General features: G+C 45.6%; 1 protein-coding gene across 2 annotated transcripts in view; it reads left to right on the forward strand.

Moving 5' to 3' along the window:
- The window catches only part of LOC146172746 (uncharacterized), a 243,314-nt gene extending 226,406 nt beyond the window's left edge, over positions 1-16,908 (forward strand). For both annotated transcript variants that reach the window (XM_084584981.1, XM_084584982.1), the window contains exon 10: positions 6,063-16,908. The gene's annotated coding sequence lies outside the window, so the exon portion shown is untranslated. The remainder of the gene's footprint in view (positions 1-6,062) is intronic.
- Positions 16,909-18,422: the final 1,514 nt, after the last annotated feature.

Raw genomic sequence — 18,422 nt, forward strand, 5'->3', positions numbered from 1 at the left:
AAGAAGACGACAAAATTAGACGGGCGCGCAAGATAAAGCAAAGCAAAAGAATGAAGGGAAGGTGACAAAAATACGATGAAAAAAAGTTGAAAATACACATGTCGGGAACACCACCCACGACACATGTGGCAAAACTTCATACCAAGTCAGCCTCGGACACTTCCACCAAGCGGAACTGGCTGATGAAGCATTCTGAATAAAAAAGAAAAACAAAACAAAAAGAAACACTGCGAGCAGTTGCCGGCGGAGAAGGAAAGAGTAGGTATGAAAGGAAGGGGGGGGGGAGGGGGAGGTAACGTTTATTGCCTCTGAAAAGGAGTTACATGGAGGTGCCCACTCAGCCTTAGTGCCTTTCCCTCACAAACACTAGTTGGAGATCACTAGCACGGACGGGACCCCAGTGGCTTCCGCTGCCGCCATAGCTCGTTCGACCACCGCCTTTTGGGCTTTCAAATCTTAGCAGCCAGTCCTCGCAGATGGAGTTTTGAGTTGGGGGTAAAAGCAGGGTCGGAGGGGCACGCCCACACATAGAGATCCGAGGGACTTTCCCTACAATGCGGTTACTCTCCGGAGACGGCAAGGTCAAAATGTGCTTTAGCGAAGCCGGGTAAATCATGGTGTCCCTCCGCTCTAGTTAATCCTTTACACGTAGACCCGGGTCGGCGTTCCTTTGCCGTCGCTTAGCTTCATTCCTATTCTTTCGATTGGCCTCCTCATAACGGCGTTGTGCTTCGATTGATTTGCCTCTCTATATGTTCTCGAAGTTCATCGCAGTCCTTTTGCGCTTGACTTCTCTTTCTCGAAGCTTGGGACCTTCCGCCATCCGTTTGTGCATGGCTTCGGTATCCCTTGCGCTTGCTTGCGGATTGGCCAAAGGACGCCGTGCCCTTTTGCACGCCGGCGACGCTCCCAATGGGTGGCTTCTTCCGGAGCTAGAGCGCGCTATTTTACCCATTTTCCTAACATTCGCGAAACGATACACCAACGCGCCCAGTAAGTGCATGTTCTAAGCATGCAAGTTTGAGAAACGACAGTCAAGCGTACTCGTGTATATATGCGTGCTCGTACGCACGATCTGTTGAGCGCAGGCTCTCAAATGGACCGACTACTATCCTATCCTCGACTCCGCCTACCTGCGCTTGGAGCCCGCTTCCCCTTTCCCTACTACGCTGCATCTGTGCTTGACGCTTACTCTCCCCCTCGCTAGGCTATGCCATCTTCTGCATCGCTGCGCCCGCGTTGCCACGCCTTGTCCAATAAAAGCCTCGACCAAGAACAGCTTTTGTGTTAAAAGTCAACTAAAAGCCACACAAAAAAAAAAAAAAATCGCGAGGTAGTTTTATATTACTGTTCCGCGCAAGAAAGGCAAATAGTAGACACGCTGCTAAAAGAGCCACAGGTCAATATGCCTCATCACAAGTTTACAAAATAAACTAATACTCTCGACGCTTTTTAATTATTTTCTCTACGTTGCAGTGGTGCTCATGCATGATATCGGAGACATTTACCCATTTGGCAGATATGGACCGCAGCACAAGTTAAATAAAGGTTGTGCAATCAACTGCTTCCACGAGCACGCCACGTGCACACTGGGGTCCTATTGCACGCGCTTTGCTTCTGTCGGTCATGCTATTGATGAGTTCCCCGATTCTTTTTTTTTTATCATTTTTTTTACGTCTTGAAAAACTTCAGTTCAGTTCAGTCGTGTCCGACTCTTCGTGACCCTATTGACCATGTCACGCCACGCTTTTCAGTCTCTCACTATCTTCCTAACATCACATAACTTAGAATTCAAGAAATCGTAGTGCGTTCTCGTTCACTGCTCCGCAGGTCACTGCTCATCGGGATAACAGTGATCCTATGTTCGCGTCGCTTTACTTCGTAGACCTTGTGTGGGGACGTGAAAAACGTACCTGGCGAGTGAAAATATGTGCTATATATAGCTTGCAAACACGTGGCCAAAGAATCCCGCTGATACAAAGAACGCAGCAGGAGAGAGCGCCTGGGTAGCTTCGCAGCGTATATGTGTAGCGTGGACGCGCTCCGTCTTGCACAGGAACTACATTACCAGCCGCATCCTATTTTTTTTTCCGTACCTACACCTCAGCGCAGCCAATGTGTGACAACTCGAAGTCATCATTCGGAAAGCGATGAAGCGGGCATTGGACCTCCCAATTACAACTTCCATGGACCGATTTCTCGGTCTGGGGTTGCTTTAGCACCTTCCGGGAGTTGCGGGAGGCTCATACCGTTAACCAGTGCACACACTTGGCGCAAACGGGGCCAGGACAACGTCTGCTCAAGAGCCTCATGATCGCACCACAATGTGTTCCGAGGAACGAAACTCTCCTTATCCCCGAGGGTTGGTGACACAAGCTGTGGGTGGACTCAGTCCCACGCAATATGAATCCGGACCTCCACGAAGGCCGTCGCTTAGCTCGAGCGGGGGCGCTGCATTCTAAGCACGGCTCCAAACCAGGTGTCTACTACGTCGATGTGTCTGGTCTGACCCGTTCGGGCCACTACACGGCGGCGGTGGTGCACCGCAACGCACAGATCAACGGGCTCTTCCCGAGGTGGTGGTGGTAAGAACATTTATTTACACAAGGGCCAGGAGGTATGTTCGGATCGGCCCATAAGGGACCGATCCTTACAAGCACTAGGTGGAGGTCCCTAGTTGGGAACCCCAGTGGCGGTTGCCGCCGCTCGGGCGCGTCCGACTAAGGCTTGTTGGGCCTGTAAGTCGTGGCAGCCGAGCAGGACCGCCTCCCAGTTCTCCCGGGTTGGGTTGGGGATGGGGGGAATAGCCGGGTTGGAAGGGCAGGCCCACACCATGTGATAGATGTCAGAAGACACCGCTCCACAGTGTGTGCAGCTGCCACTAAAGGAGGGGTCAAAATGTTTTAGGGCTGCCGGGCACAGCAATGTATTGGTGAAAAGGCGGAGAAGGAGCCGCTCATCCGCCTTTTTGAGACCTTTACATGGGCTGGGATAAAGGCGATGACAATTTTGATAGTACGTCGTGATATCTTTGAAGGTGTAGGCCGGATTAAAATCGGGTTCCTGATCGGGTAGGGAGGAGAAAACAGCCCGGTGAGAGAGCGCGCGGGCGGCTGCGTCTGCTGCCTCGTTTCCTGCCAAACCCTGATGAGCAGGGGCCCATATAAGGTAGCGGTGTGCGGGGTCCGTATCCCGTATGCAATTTAAGTAAATTTTATAGGCTAGTAAGGGAGTCCAGCCTTGTCTGACGTTCCGACAGGCTCCTCGCGAGTCGGTAATTATGTATTTTGAGTCGGAATGAGAGGCCGCGAGAGCAATCGCCACCTCTTCTGCGTGTGTTGTACTTTGTGCTCTGAAGGTGAGACCGTTAATCGTTTTGCTGTTGCGAACTACAGCGGCCGTGTACCATCCCCCGTGGTGAGGGCCGGAGGCGTCCACGTAGTATACACCTGTTTTGTTGCCATAATGTCGGGCTAGGGCTTCCGCTCGTGCCAAGCGCCGACCATTATGATCTTCGTGTGACATATTCGCTGGCAGAGGTCGCACGCAGAGGGCGCGTCTCCACAATTCTGGGATGCGAAACCTGTCTTCCATGAGTGTGGTGTGTTGGATATGGAGTTGAGCAAGAAGGCGGCGACCCGACTCCGTTTGCGACAAACGCGTGTACTGATTTGTAAGGTGCGCCTCCCGGAGCTCCCGGAAAGTATTCACCACCCCAAGGGCCATAAGACGGTTGTTTGAAGTAGTGATGGGGAGGTCCAGGGCACGCTTGACAATTTTGCGAAGGATAACCTCAAGGGCATCCTCCTCTTGTTTCCGTAGGTGGAGATAAGGTGTCGAATATAGAATCCGACTGGTCACGAAGGCGTTTGCCAGCCGCAAGGCATCCTTACTTCGCAACCCCCCGCGTTTGTTTGAAACCCGGCGGACCATGCGGCCCACCTGGTCCCCCACCTTACGGAGTTTGGCCAATGTAGTGTCTGACCGTCTGTGTTTGTGTATGTAGAGTCCGAGTACCCGTATCTCGTCAGCTTCGTGTATGGGACCACTGTCTAAAGAAAGAGTGATTTGAGTTGTGCACTTTCGCGAGGGGCGGAGGTGCACAAATTCTGATTTTTGTGGGGAACACTGAAGACCACAGCGGCGGGCGTAGCGGTCTACTATCGTCGCCGCTGTTTGCAGGCTGGTTTCAATGTCCCCGATACTGCCATGCGTGGCCCACAGGGTGATGTCATCGGCATACAGGGCGTCGAGAGTGCTCTTCCCGAGCCGAGAGTGCTCATCGGGCCGAGAAATTCGCAATCGCCCACGTGGTTTCTGACCACCAATGCCGAACTGTCATCACCGACTCGAGGCTCGCCTGTGAAAGCTATATGCGCGGTGGGCTGGGCACACTGTCTCACCGCTTGCTTTACAAAGCGGACCGCGACGTGGAACCTCATCGTGTGGGCGCCGGCCCATCAGGGACTACCAGGGAACGAAGCTACAAACACTGCTGCCGGCGTGTGTATCCTCCTGGCCCCCACCCTCTGATCGCCCGACAGCGAGCTTGGCAGGCCACTGCAGCGGTTCAGAGAAATGATCGAGGACTGCAAAGCTCAGCACTAACGGTGTCCACCTCCGGCGAAAGGACTGTCGAAGGCCGATTAACGCGTTCTGAGACAGCTGCAGACCAACACCTTCTGGTGACCGGCCCAGGCTGCTTGCTACGACCAAAATGTCCGAATGTCCGCACTGTGTAGAGAGTCATTTCCTTTATCCCATAGGGTGTGGGCATGTCAATCTTATCCCCACTTTCCTCCCCATCACACCTCAACTGAAACCCTTTTCTGAAGGCGAGGCCTTCAAGGTAAATAACATGCAATGGCGCTACTCTCGCCAAGATTGGGCGACTGGGTTGAAAACAATGCTTAGCGTCCACTGTAATATACATTATACCAAAAGATTTCGAAGTAGTTTTCCAATTTAACTGTGTGGATCAAATTCCATTAGAATATGCTGTGGAAGGCTTGGGAGGCCTTCCTCCTCGGGAGCTCGTCGGTCGAGGCACAAAAGGCCCTGACTCACCCTTATCCGTCACGAAGTCTAAGAACCCCAACCAAAGTAGCCAGGAATAAGAGATAAAAGAATGAAGATGGGTGGCCGTAAGAAGGGAAGAAGTAGGCAGGAATTGGAGCGACACTATGACAGCGTCCTACCATTTCTGGCCCCTCACTGCCTACACCCCCTCCCCCTCTTCCGCGGACGTCAATTTATGACCTCTAGACCGTTGCTTACAGTTCAGGCAATTTCTTTCCTAGAACTTTGAAACTTAAAAAAATAGAAACCTGTGTGAGAAATTTACGGATCAGATGCACACGAGTTGCTTCACACTATAGACCTTCAGTGGCGATGTGAAATGTCGTCTCTGTGGATTAGCAAAAGGGAGATTAGGGGGCGAAATTCACTATCAAAGCAGTCCGGTGACGAGACGGTGACGGCGTGACGTCAGAACATTGTTTTATAACAATATGAAAAAATAAATGAATTTTCTGTGGTGATCTCGTTCATTGATTGAAACCAGAGCATGTTAACAAAAAAGAATGTTTAATTATCAAGTTTATGGTGTCATTTTTTAATACGTTTGCATGATTTATTTTATGCCCTTTGCATGTTAGTTGTTCAGATGTGTGTTGGTTGGCTGGTTTATGGGGCTTAACGTCCCAAAGCGACTCAGGCTATAAGAGACGTCGTATCGGAGGGCTCCGGAAATTTTATCACCTGGGGTTCTTTCAACGGGTGCCTTGCTTTTCACCTCCATCGAGAAGCGGCCGCCGCGTCGGGGATTCAATCCCGCGTCCTTGGGCACTGTAGTCGAGCGCCCGACCCACTGCACCGCCACAGCGGGGCTTAGATGTGTGTGCCATGCATATTTCTAACCTCACGTTGCAGCTTTTGCTTTCATTCATGTGCAATTAACAAAACATGATGTGTTACTGTCCACCTGCATCCCTCAAACCGCCCTATTTTTGCAATAAACTAGCACCCTTCTCACAAACCGTTCTCTCATTTTTCCCTTTCAGTTGACTACCTTGCTAGCCGCCAACTTTTTTCCTTTTTTTTTAATTCGTTCTCCCATCTTGCGAACCACCGGGCTCCACAACGCGCCGCTTCAAGAGTGCCAGCTCCTCATCGTGCGTCGCGAGTGTTGGGACACCAGATTTGTCGCGGCGTTTTGTGCGGGGTGGCCATCGGTGGAGAAAGTGAACCAAGTGCCTTTCAGCGAGGCGCCATCTTGTGCGCCAGCGACGTATTGAACTGGGACAGCTTTCTTCCCACATTGCTCCTGTTCCCTCTTAGGGTTTCGAGTACATTTATTGTCATTTGTTTTCTTTCCTTGGTGGTTCGACGTATCGTCGTTTCAATAGAGGGTTACAGTACACCTGTAGGCTCGCTATCAGTGCTGTGCTGAGCGGCGTTTGAGCTCTTGTGTCGTCTGCGAGGTATATGAACAGACGGCAACCAGGCTTGAAACCGGTTTCCTGTAGCAGACGAAAAAAAAAATCCAAGGCAGTGCCAAAATAAGATGGAAAACGAAGGAAAAGTGAAGTTTTTGTTTCATTTTATTACTTTTCTTCTTTTTTTTTGCATCTTTTTTTTTCTACAGCTACCATCACTTTTCAGCACCCGAGCGTTGATGCTGGAGAGAAAACCAGGCCTCTCGACTAATGTTGGGTAGCAACATTCTTTCGGGAAGGCAACAGAGTCGCTTTTTTTTTTTGTGCCGTTGTCTTGATGATAACTCTCATTATTTTTGTGGAATGCATTCCTTCCTTACTCATCAAGACAGCGGCCATTTTTATTTCTGCCTTATTTTTGTCTTGTTTGTAAATAGTTGATCGCATGTGGACTCATTGTTGCCGAGAACGCTAGGAGCAAGAAAAAAAAAACAACCACCAAAGTTATCATCGGCGTTCTTTCGCAAATATTGTACCAACGCCAGCCATGTGCCTTTTTTTCTTGTTCTTTTAAACCGAAGCTGACGTTACGAGTGTTTTCAAACTTTAGTTTTTCGCGTGTGTTTCTTGTGCAATTTGCTCATTGAGCAGAAGAAAACATTTTTTGATTATATGATACCGTTATTTTTCGACAATTTTTTCCCACATTTCATCTTCTGGCATTACGTGTCGCCCTGTACTTTTTCTTGTCGCATTCATAAATGTTTCTGCTTTTTGTTATGTTCTGGATATTTTGCGGTTTGGGAAAGCTTTTTTTCTTTGTTTCACGTTGTTACCTTTACCTTCTGTTCTCTTTACTTATATAATTGTTATTTTGGAGCTCACATTCCTTATTTTTGATAATTGTTTTTAATGTAAGTGTTAAAGCATGAGAGCCTCCTCTTTGAGGTGTGTACAGTGCTGCTGACTGGGAAAAGCTAGTTCAAGTCAAATATATTTAGGATATGGCTCTTTCAGTGACACTCACGAAACTGCTCAATGATGAAATCCTCAGCATCCTTTTGGTCTTAAATATCATGACGACAAAACATCCCTGAAAGTTGGAGGATGCATTTGTGCTCAAATCCTGGTGTGCGCACTAAATTTACCATTAGGCTGGCGACAGCAGTGGCTTGACGAAATTCTTCTTTGAGATTTACTGCAACTAGCTTTAGCTGAGTCATTCTTCGAAACCTAAATGAACTTGCGGTGCATTTTCTTTTTATCTCGTTTTTCCTTCGCCGTACGGCGTCGTGCTTCTCTCGTCAACTATCCACATGGTGTACTATTTTAACTTTCCTCGCCAATGACGGGGTAAATGACAATATAGCTAGTGCATGAATTGAAGCACTTGATATAGGAACACAAGAAAAGCAGAATACTTTTTGACTAGTCCTTAGCGCACAAAAAGAAGAATCATTATTCAAATATCACTATATCACATACATTTCGAGACTTTCTATTTTGTTCTTTTACTTGGTATTATTGCGGCGGGTTGCAATCGGAGATGATGTTGCGGAGAAGAATGTGTGTAAATGTCAGAATGAGTGTTCACCTGTTTTGTGCGACATGCCTGTCACTCTATTTTCAACTTTTCGCGTCTTTTCTTACACGAGGTTTTAAACGCGAATGCTTTTCCAGTTGTTCTTATACTACTTTATCTCACTGAGCGATTAGGTGGCGCCAAAATCGGCCTACGGGCTCTCATCGGAACATTGTGCAACCTTACGAACATTCCGGGCACAAAACAGTCTTTGTGGAAAGAACGTGACTTTAACAGCATGCTCCCACTTGGCAGTACTTGGTAGTACTCCCACTTGGGTTCGGCAAGGGGCCGGGCGCTTCCTCCCGTTTGCACTCCTGTTGGCTAGCGGCTAGCGATGAGTTTTTCCGCTGGAAAGTGAACTGCGAAGGCGGATTTCTCATGGTCTAGGTGCGTTAGAGTGCCTTAGGGTGAACATAACATAAGACATGCAGACTTGCGTCTGGTGATTTTTTTAATCATGGAGAGCGGTGTGTTGAACTGCCCTGCTCGATCCTTAAGCATTTGGCTCGCGTACTTTTGACATTGACTGTAGATGGTGCGCCGAACACTATCGAAAATAACACTCCAGAAGGGTGCGCTCGAGTTGTCTTCAGCAGTGCAAGTGGGAGGGCGTGCAGCAGCGTTTTCGTGGTAGGTGCAGTCTTCGTCAAAAGTGTAGAGCCCAAGGGCAGGCTTCTGAGCCATATCCCGTGGCTCGCAATACATTCCCGGTGTTCCAAATCGCTTGAAATCTAATTTTTTTTTTTTGTCCCGCCATCTCCAGTAGGAAGGACTTCCACGTACGCTGCTAAAGGAGTGCCACATGATGCCTTAGAAGCAAACCAGACCCCCTGGGCTCCAAACTTTTGAAAAAGACTGTACATGCTGTGTTTTGCCCTGGGAACATTCATCGCGGAAGAAAGCCCACGGAGTTTGTGCGTAGTGATCATAAATCGGTGCCTCACTCGAAAGCTTCAAAAGAGACGTTTTTGTTTCTTCTCGTCACATTTGCATATGAAAATGGGCAGGCAGCTATTTAGTGTGAGTATATATATACACATGCATAGGATGCGAGAACCCTTCGCTCTATACACATGCATATATGCGTCTCAGCTCATATTACCAGTGAGTTTAAGCTATTCGCACGTAATTTATTGTCATCGAGCGAAGAACATTGAAGCATTGGTTCAATCTGTTGGCGCTATCTGCCCTCTCAGTGAGACGAAAATATCTGGGCAACGTTTGTTCTTTTGATTGCAATAGCCATGCCTGTTTTCTCGAGTGAGTGGTCTGTTTGAATGCATCATATTTTTTAATGAACTCACTTTTTTGTTTCCGTGGTCAACTCAGCTTGTCAACACCCTGGCTGTATAGGATCTGCTACCACAATGCGAGAGGTTATTTAGGCTTGGGTAATTCGAGAAGTGATCAATTACTTTCTTACAAATTTCTGAGACCTTCATGTTTGGGATCAGCCGCCCCGATGGGTCTGAGTAAAGCTCGAAAGTTATTTTTGTTTTGTTTTTTGGCATTGGAGATCTACATTCGCAGAACAAAGGTCGTTTATGTTATCTGCTTGTTTCCCTACTTCTTAGAACAATAGGCTGTCGGGCTTTATAGTAATACTGCTTAGCTCTTGCAACGATTACAGAATATGAGAGTTGTCACAAGGACAGTTTTGATTTGAGTTCGTTTTATTTTTGGAAACCATCTTAGCAAAAACTAGTACTAAACAAGCAACTTGCCTGCATAGCAAAACGAAAGCTCCCGGTCCTGGAAGCATGCTAAAGAGGCCATATGAAATCCTAAGTAATCCCTTAGCGGCATGATGAAACAAAACTTTCATTTGTAGCTTATTGTTACTTCCATTGGGCATAGTTTCAGATTTGAAAACGCAGGGAAATTAAGCGCATTACATTTTCTGGCTTAAAGGCACAGCCGCTATTTGAAATGGTTTGGGTTTTCTTGTTCATCTTTATTTCTTGCATCTGCTAGCTGGCCTTTCCGTGCGTGTATAAATTTCAGCCACAGCTACTCTAAGATACAATGCAGTTTTATCGAATTTTACACCCTCTTCAAAAGATAAAAACTTTAACTTGACTATATTAAGATACAATCTAAGAAAACATCAGTTGATGACGAATAGTGGTCTGCTGCATCCTGTATTGCTCTTGTGACTAACCACAACAGTAGACTAAATTAGCCTTTTGAATTTGAGCTATAACTAGCCAGCGGAATCAGGAATCAAGGGTTGATAATTTTGCTTAAATAATGAAACATTTTAACAGCATACTGCTTTTTGTAGCAGGGAAATTCTTTGTGTCGCTCACTGCTGACTATGTTGTACGCAACTCTGGCCTTTTTTTCGTTGCTTAGCCATACAGACCTTGTTTCCCGGGCCTAGAACCGTTTCAGCCGAGGTTAAGAACAGATTGCCTTGGCGAATGAGCTCTGCCATTCGATTTCCTCCAAATAGGGCAATTTTACGAGGATTCTTCTGGTTGCGCATACGTGTTTTCCATTCCTTCCAGTCTATAAAGCGAAGCTTCACATACCTTGGCTGAAGCATTGGGCGGGAACTTGTAAGACTAGTCTGTGGCATTCGGTCACCTGCCGCCACATTTAAATGGAAGGACTGTCCAACAAATTAGACTTTGTGCGCAAAAACATTTCACCAATATCTTCAAGACTGGGACCATGAATCACTAGGAAAATTAGTCGCAAAATATTTCTGTAAATTTCTGACACTGAGATTCGGTTTTCAGATATGGGACTTGTAGTGCATGTTTTAGGACCCGAAGGCTTACACATTTCTACATTTTGCGTCTCCGTTAGTTCAACGAGTACATAACGGTGTACATCACTGCTGATAACTTGTCAAAACACTGAAGCTCATATTTTGTGAAGTTTTATATTCTATTTTCAGAAAGCGTAAAATTTCAGACACCAAATCTGCCTGATTTTCACTGATAATTTACTGTTGTTTTGCAAAATTTCATTGTTTTCTGTCCTATATTTGCTATTGACAATATATGAATTATGACTCATATGACTCTTATACTAGCTATCACTGTGCTTTATTATAAACTAATTAGTAGCTCGACGTCTGGCTAAGAGTTTGTTTTAAACCGAAGATCATATGCCACACAAAACTGGTCGATGAGGGTTTCAATTGGTGCTTCTCAAGTGCTTTATGTAAATACCGCATTTTCAGTGCTTGCTTTGCGAATTGTATAACACATAAGTTCACGAGATCCCATATGCTGCAAAACTGTAATGTGGCATTGCTGTTGGAATCCTGGCGTGGCATGACGAAATAACTTGTAACCGACAGTAAGGCTCCAAAATGCTGGCATGGAGTGTTAAGCTTTTCGCGGAGATATGCGCAGTCTTTTCCATCTCCTGCAAACCCCATGTTGTTACGTTACTCTCAAAGAGAGCCTCAACTTGCTAGTCTCTACAGAAAAAAATGTTATGCATCTTTTTACTGTCTTTTTCGTGTGGTGCGAGTAACTGCGTTTGCTGTCGTTGCTAATTTCTCATTTGCAAGACATAATCGCCACCCAGTTAATGGGATTGAAGTTTGGAGCCACGCAATCTTTTTTTTTCTTGTTTAACGCTATAGTGTATGTGCAAGGCAAAGTGTATCGTTGATGTGATGAAGGGAACTCCTTAACCTTGTTTCATTTTCATGTGCAATGTTTTGATTTCTGGGTTTTGTGCAACGTATGTTAATGCATCGCTCAACGAAAGAGGTGCCTTGGTCAGTCGAACCAAGTGCCTTTTTTTTTCACGTCTTGACGCAAAAGGAAAACGGGTCTGTGTTGTTGTTCTTGCTGCCTTCTTTGACAATGCTGCAAGAAAGTGTGGTTGTTCTCGACTACACTCTTTTACAACACTGCAAGAAAATATTACAACGTTGTTTATTAACTGTTAGTGTTAAAATACAGCCGAATCTCAAAAATTTGAACTTGCAGAATAAACGATGATGCTACGTACATGAAGTCAAAATTAGCCGCCATCATCTCGTCTATGTGGCGGTTTAATTAAGAACAATCCGATTATTAGGCACGATTTGGCGAGATCAAAGCCTTAAATTGGACAGACCGGAAGATGGAATAAAGTGGGTTCAAACAAATGAGATTCGCTGTAATGGAGCTTGTGCAGATATTTTGTATGCAATATTCAGCACCGCTGAACTTTAGATTCAAGCTGCTTATCTTAGTGATTATCTGGACGAGGCCCTCTCCACGATGATTTGGCATTTACTCCTTTTACTTTCCGTACACTTAGTGAGGAGTGAGGAATTTAGGAAGCTTGACCATAAGTCAATCGTACTGGGCTTTCGTTGCATCTAAGTTAACTCGCTCTTTATTTCTACTGCAGTAGTTTCGGCAACAAAGCGCATTTTCAGTCTTGTCTAATATTTAAGCTGCAACTTTTTTTTTGTGTGTCACCATTTCAATATATTCCGGAAAGTCACTGCATTGTAAATGCCATATTAAATGATTGGTTCACACGAACATGACAGAACACGAACTTTTCCTCTATGTTGCATGGTTTATATCTCGAAACAGTAATTAGTAAATTACTAGTTACAGTAATATATTAGTAGCCCTCTCAAACAGGTTCAAAGCATGCTAGTGTTGAATCTCAGCTACTTTGCCCTTTTTTCATGTTATGTGACTGGTTCTTTGCATTCGATTTATTGACGCATAACCACATCAGAGGAAAAACAACATCATGCTAACTGTCGCATTAAATAATGCACCTGTGCATAATGCGTGGATGATATGTGCTTCAACACTCGGACTGCTTGGGAAATCTGAATGTTTAGGAATTCTGTTTATCGATACCGTGAATGTGACTCTGCGGGACTGTGTCTAAAGTGGTGAAAATGCGCTTTTTTGCTAAACTTCTGCAACCCGTCAAACGATCACAAATTATCACTTATCAGTCATGCGCACAAGAGCGTTCGATCGGAATTACTGAACTATATTTATTTTTCGCTTTTGCGAGGTAAGGTCATGGTACTTATGAAAGGCAGTACAATGCATAACTTGTGCAGAATTTCTGAACAGAAAGCATTTATTAACACGAGCCTTCTTTGTGATCTCGATGGCACCTTGGTGCCTTCCCTGCGTTTCTCCTGTGTTGTGCCTCAGCATAACTAAATTCACTGTTAATTTTTCTTTGACGTAACTGAGAGCTTGTTAATATTCGTCATGTCTGCTGTTGTAATTATTGAGGCGTTTGAGAACAGTTTCTTGGCTTTATTCGTTCTATGCACTGTTTATTCTAGCTGGGTGTCGATTGGTCCTGTGCTCTTCAAGAGAAGTCAGAATTTAGGCATTTTGGAAAAGTAATTTGTTGAGCTTCTCAGTACGTGTTCAACAGCGAAGACACAGCACAACACAGTCTTGACGATGGCAGTCGACGGGAAACTCTCTTCCACTGAGTTTTCATCAAAAGAGAGTCGTAGAAGCTCTAAAAAGAGTACTTTTTATTTGGCCCGTCAGGACACCTTTCTCGGGAGTTAGGGTTTATTTGCCACATATAAACCACTTTTTAGGCTGGTCATTGACTACCATTTCCCAAACTCCTGTTTGTTGACTCCCTTCGTTAGCACGAGAGTCAGTATGACGCGTTCAGTGAGAACGCTTTGACTCTTTATTTGCTCCATGTTTTGCCTGTTTGTGGTCAACGGCCAGTTTGGAAAGAGGCTCATCATCAAATATTGCAAGAAGCCTCCCTGTACCTTCCAAGTAGTACATAAACAGTTCACAAACTCTAATTCGGGCGAGCTGGCTTCCACTTGGCAGAGTATATAGTCATCGATTTGTGTGAATTACGCAGGTGTCCTTTCAGAAAAAAATTCTTTACGCCAGGCTCGGTGTCATTAGTAGGCCCATACAAAATCGACCATCTTTTTCTTATTGGTCGTAGGGCATTAAAGTTCAGCGCAATGAAGATTAGCGGGTCTCGGTCTCCACGAAAATCCTGGACCGTTCAGCCGAAAAATGTCGATCGCGAAGCTGTAAGGCCTCGTTGGTCGCATTGTACACTGCAGGAAGTGGAGGACGTGGCACTTATTTTGTTGGTCTGAAGAGGAGAAAATATATATATTTATTGTTAGGCGTTTTATTTCACATGGTTGGTAAAGTACGTGTAGATCATATTAGTTACTTTGAGGCCTAAAATGTTGAGCTGTTCTTATTCTGGACACCCGATCCCTACGTTGGATCTGTACAGGCTTACTGAATTGTTCGCGCCGAGGTACTTTGACATCGCACTGTAGCATACAAGAAACCTGTACATAGGAAGAGAATATACCGTGTCGTAATTTCTAACACATTTCGGTACATATATATTATTTGTATAGAGATAAACAGTAAACATAGCTGTGTCTATATTAAGTAAAGTTTTATGTGCTACGCATCGTTCAACATATCAAACTTATATAGCCACTCTGCTCTGTGAAGGAGCGCACTGTACAGGCAATTGTTATTAAAAAGAAAAAAATGTTTTTGACTTGTTTCGGATTTCAGGGATTCCCTGATTATTCCCCCTCATGACTGTAAAATGGCGTGGAGTACTGACTTTGTCTTTTTTTTTTTTTTTTGTCGCATTCCGCGCTCAGCCTAATGCAAAAGCGATGAATGTTAGCGTCACTTTTAAAGGGTCCATTCACCAAGCCGACCAGAGATTAGCAGTATGCACGCTTATCCTCTTTATCTTAATGACCCCAGTGAGTGTCCTTAAACGTCCGTCAATGTGCGACGGGACGTATGTATTGAAAAAAAATGTCGCGATGTCACCACATTAAACCTTCGAAACATGTAGTTAGCTAAGGTATTCATTTTTAAAGAGAAATTGCGACCTTTTAATGTGGATTCTTTCGAATGGCAAACGCGCAGGTGGCGTCGTGCATTCTACGTGCCCCGGCGGTCCCGGTGTTAGTTTGGCGAGCAACAATTGTGCTACGGCTTGTATACGGAGGGGAGGGGGGAGGGTGTCAACATTACAACGTGCAGGAAAATTTAGCTCGCTTTGATGGGTACGCAGGTTTTCGGCACCCACGTTGTTACGTCGTTTGTGAGACTTACTCTGCTTCCAGAACTGTTGCATTGCTTTCATGACTCGCTCGTCTGTAGATTGTAACTAGTCCTCTGCATTTTTTTTTAGCTGGTATTCAACCTACCTGTCTGTACCACTGGCTCCAGTCCAGGCCTGGTCAGTCGTTCTGACCTTTCTTTTTTTACAGAGTAACTCATCTCAGGCTTCCGCGCCTTCTATGCGAGTTTTGGTGCTTGCAGAGTTTCAGACCGTCGCCAGCGTCCAGTGGTGTCTCGCTATGCGTTTCCCCTGACTGATTGAGCCGCTTTTCGAATAGCTTGCTTGCCTTCGGGGTATTTGTCGCAGAGTCACTAATTCCGGCTGTCAGGGTGTTCATATTCGATGGTGAAGGTTTGCCACTTGTGCGTTCGTTAAAAATGCCCTTGGCGCATGTGGGGTGCTTGACAAGCCGTGCTGTGTCGCCGAAGCTTATGTGGATGCGTTTACCGAGCGTTCCTAGCGCTCGGTATGGAGGCGAGCGTTCAGAACGCCCTCGTCTAATCACGAATGTACATACAACCACACGTAACCGCAGTAGTGCGCCCGTTGAGACTAGACCACTTTCTCTTGCATCATAAAAGTTACGCGAAGGAAAAAAAAATGTTTTTTTTTTCGTCAAAAAGACGTGTGACATCGAAGATGTACAACATCGCGCCTCGCCTTCTTCAAAGGCCGTTCCTCTGGTGCTTCACGCCGCGCATTGCAGGCCTATTTTTGATAGTGCTCTATTTTTGTACTTTTGCTGCATTGCTCACGATGGCATGGATTGGCCTGTTTCGCTGCTTTGTTCAGCAATTAAGTCACCTAGGCGGCTGCACACCATCAGGCGGGGTGAAGGTGGGGGGCTTTTTGGCCCCTCGCTTGCATATGAACGAGTGAGATGTCACTCTGGCTCCTTCGCACTTATTGGTACAGCTCGACATCTTTCTCGTGTTTTGTTGTTTTGTTCGACAGCATCTTTTTCTTTTGATGTCGAGACGGGTTTAACCTGACTTTCCCTGTTTGCTGCTTTGAGATGTTATTTCCTAGATGCATCTTTTCATATTCAGTTTAGCTGGAATCGCCAAGGATGGCCCGTTATTTTGCCAGAACGAGTCGTGGTTTTTTGTTTCGTGGTAGTTGTTTGCATGGTAACTGTAGCAAGCGGCCCCTGCAGGGTGCAACAAAGAGATGTTTAATTTCTATGAACTGTGAAATTATGTTTGCAGAGTGAGCGAGTCGTGTTTGGCTGAAAGTAAAAAATGTTGGCAACCATATTCGGCTGTGTGCATCGCACTGCCGCTTTTTGGTTTTTGTTCGCAAGGCTTGCTCGCCTAGTGTATTTCACGTCAGGTGATGAACCAGCTTCACAACAAATGTTGCAAAATGCGTATGTCGAACCCCTGTTGGATGCTGCCGCAGCCATACACGCAACTGTGGTTTCGTAGCCTCGACATGCCATCGTGAGTGACCAATCTTACATTTTGAGCACTCTCTACTGCTCATGTTGTGTGTGATCATTTGTGTGTGTGGTCTAGTGTGAAAGGGCATGTGTTCATTTTGATGAAAACACAAGCGTGTTGACGAGTTGTCTCTTTCTGGGGACCAGCTTTTTTGTTCTTTTCATGTATGTTGTTGCCATTTGCATTGACGAAGCGTTTATTTTTTCTTGACGCTCGTGTTGTCTTGTTACGCGTAAAATATGTCGTGCACTTTTTTCTCTTTATCTCTCTCAACTGGGATGTGCACAATATATTTTTTTTTTGTGTGCCTGATGAGATACATAAATATATATGAAATGATATGCCCGTACATCTGGTGGTCCTGTCTCCTTTGCGGCTCACGTGCAGCCATCGGGATTACGCGCAAACAAGTTTCACGAAACAGGTCGCACCACCTAGCAGCTAAATAAATAAGCTTGAAGGCGCTGGCGCGCACTGACATTGGCGTAAGGCTTTTGGACAGTCTTTTGTACCCGAAAGTGGTTTCCTATCTTGCAATATAGTTGAGGCGTAATCGAAACTGCGTAATCACTCATTACCAAAGTTTAGAGGAAGAAAAGTTGGTGCGGGTCATGAATGCTGCTTAAACGACTCCGTATCCTCACGAACTGTGAAGCAGTACAGTTATCTGTTGAAGTTTTTGGAGAAAACACGAAGACAAAATGATATGATCGCAGTGCGACGAGTCAAGAAAGCGAATTGCTGCCGGAGATGAAAAATCAATAGAACCAAATTAAAAGCAAAACTAAGAAAGATGTTCATTATTAAGGGGAAACATTTTATAGACCCATGAGTGGGCGTCCGTCCTTCTGTAGAAAGTTTCACACTCACCCTGTCAATGAAATGACAGTGGGGCTTTGTTTACCCTTTGAGGGGAAAAAAAGGACATCCTCCACCGGGAATCGATACCAGCCGAGTGCGTGTTAACCAACTAAGCCACCCCGTGCATTTTGTTTTTCTTTGTTGCATGGGAAAACTTCCGAGGAATAGAGACTAAAACAGCTCAGGCCTCAAATCACCGAGCTCCATAGTACAAGCCCGATATAACCCAGTAATTAATTCCTCACCATACCAAATGTCAAAATTCAGGGAGGCACTCACAAGCATCGGCATGCGGTAGCTAACTATAAGGCAACACTTCCAGGGCTGTTCCATAGCGCTGCAAGACCAGAGGGGACAGACATAAGCGTTGCGGTTCCAGAGCACCATACACTCCCCACAAAAAAGCGTACGGCTCTCGGAATAAAGACTTCGATCATCACGGCAATTCAGCATGGTGTCAATCATTCGGCTTTTCCGCAAACTATATAAACAGCTGCAGCAACATAAACAAATCATAAGACACATCACAGTTCTTCCGAACGGGCAAAAAACGAATGCTATACGGGGTGATTTCGATGCCCTTCTTTGGCTTCCGCTAGGATATGTCCCAGAACACAGCATCACGGTACTGAATGAAGCAGTAATCAATGGTCATTGGCGTGTTACACAGGCAGCAATTCACCGGCCATGGCCCAAACATCTGCTTGGCGTGAAGCCGTGCCTTAACAAGGAGCGTTGAAGCGTGCAGTTTTTGCAACAGACTGAATGCACATGCGCTTAATACGCTTTAAAACGCTAGTGTCATAAAATTCCTGACAAGGTTACGATACAAAAGTATGGAGACCAAAGACACAGTAAGAACTTCGACCAACTGCCTTCTGGATATGCTATACAGGTAATCTGAAGAAAACCGCTCAGTGAGGAAATGGACGGTGTCAGTGACCTCCTTAAAGAATCCCCATAGAGTCCATGCTCCTGTCCAGTCGGTGCGAGTAGGTAAGG

This window comes from Amblyomma maculatum, chromosome 11, assembly GCF_055883805.1.
Source record: "Amblyomma maculatum isolate TAMU_Amacu chromosome 11, ASM5588380v1, whole genome shotgun sequence".
In the NCBI taxonomy this organism is placed as follows: domain Eukaryota; kingdom Metazoa; phylum Arthropoda; class Arachnida; order Ixodida; family Ixodidae; genus Amblyomma; species Amblyomma maculatum.